We start from the raw sequence: 1791 nt of genomic DNA, 5'->3' as shown, positions 1-1791 counted from the left end.
TCCTTTTGGTGTGCGCTTCTCCGCCGTTGTGCCGTGCGTTTGCGCATGTCATTTATTATGCGCGTGCGTGCTGGGCATGTTTTTCCGGGGCGTTGGGCGGCCACCATCTGTCTATGGCGGTTTGTGTGAGTGAGCACGTGCGGATGAGGGTCAGGGCGTATGGAATGAAGGAATGGCTTGAGGAAAGGGGAATTTGATTTGGAGGGTACTTGGACCAGATTCATTTGGCTGCGGTGGACACATGCACGACGGATGTGTTTCCGCATAATTGGGGGAGGATGCGACAGGATTTTCCGAAGTGGCCCGTCAATGCAATTCGGGTTTCATAGCACTGAGGCACAGTGGTCTTCCTGCAATGGCTGGTGACGGCCTCTAGTGGACCGGTGTATTTATGCTGCTGCTGCTGCTCGAGGAGGTGTAGAAGTGCGATTTGAGGTGAGCGGCGGAAGGGCCACACATCCCGCAGTGACGGTCGTCGTTGGCCCACCGGGTGCCTCTGAAGGTTTTGTTGGATGCAACGTCCTTATGCCCGTCTCTGGATGGCGGCATCCCTGATGCAGCCAACGAACGGGGCTGGGAGCGACGGTGAGACGCAAGCACGTGTGGATGTTCGGCGCGGCCGGCGCACCGCACGCTGAAAGCATGGCACGGTGAGGACCGGACCTAGAAAAGGGACACCGCGTGGGACGTCAATCTTCGCTGCAGCGACCGCCACCGAATTTGGATTTGCTCGCACCTCCTGCGGTCCCTCTTCCTCCCATCACTTCTGTGCCGAGGACTGTGCCGCGGGATGCAGCAGCGCGATGTTTGGCCGCAGGAACATGGCCCGAACAAATGATTTGTGGGAGGGGGATGTGCACTGCGACGAGAAGGAAAAAAATTTTGCGAGACGACCACCACGACAAGACCGGAGTGAAGTTGTGTTTTTTTTAATTGCGCGAGGGCGGCCTGCCACCTGGTCGGTTAGGAGGATTATTTTTTCTTGCGTCTTTGCGCCTTTCTTTTTATTACGCCGCGTTTTTTTTGCGGACCTGCGAAGGGAGATTTGCAAGAAATTTCTGCGAGGCGTCCGTGCCGTCGTCGGAAAAGCGGATTCCCCCTTGAAAAACGCCACTTTTTAAAATTGTTTTGGGCGCGGAGTTATTGTCGATTCAACGCGACTTTGTTTTGCGGATTTGATGCGTGTGTTTCCGAGCGGTTTGATCAGTGCTCCCAGCCCACTCGGATGTGGTGTGCGCGTCGACATGAAAGTGCCTGCCAGCCGTTTTATTGCCTCCCCCGCTGTGGCTGCCGCCGCTGCCTTCCTCTCTTCCTGAGGTCCTGCGGCCTCTTGACAAGATGTTTTGGAGAAGGAGTTGCCGCTCTTATCGTCCATGATATTTTGATTCTGGTGTCGCGGTCAGGAGACATTGAACGAGAGGGTTTGCTGCCCTCTTGTTTTATTTATCTTCTCTGCCTGACGTCCAGTTCTACACAAACGTGCTCCTCGGCACCTCAGTTGGTGCTGGCGGTTTGCTCACAGTTGTCACTGGCAATCGCATGCGCCATCTTTTCTCTGCTCCCTTTCAGTGTCGCATTTTTTTATTGATTGACGGACGCCATTCTGTCCGGCGTGCCACCTTGATTGGATTGTGTTGGACTGCTCGCCAACGCCATCGGAGAAAGCAGGCCGACTTTTTCACGTATTTGATTCCGTCTTGCGCGCAGGTATTTTTTTTACTTGTTCTGTTGGGCACTCAAACAGCGAGGGATTTGGAACTATGCGTGCGTGGAATTTTTCCTGCCATGTGG

General features: G+C 54.6%; 1 annotated feature.

Annotated features, from left to right (window-relative positions):
* Nucleotides 1-1791: a sequence feature (areas not merged during assembly with more than two copies in the genome that could not be assigned to a particular haplotype).

This window comes from Trypanosoma cruzi, genomic scaffold, assembly GCF_000209065.1.
Source record: "Trypanosoma cruzi strain CL Brener 1047053517099 genomic scaffold, whole genome shotgun sequence".
Taxonomy (NCBI): Eukaryota; Euglenozoa; class Kinetoplastea; order Trypanosomatida; family Trypanosomatidae; genus Trypanosoma; species Trypanosoma cruzi.
The sequence above is the reverse complement of the archived record's forward strand: the minus strand, read 5'-3'. Positions and strand labels throughout refer to the sequence as shown.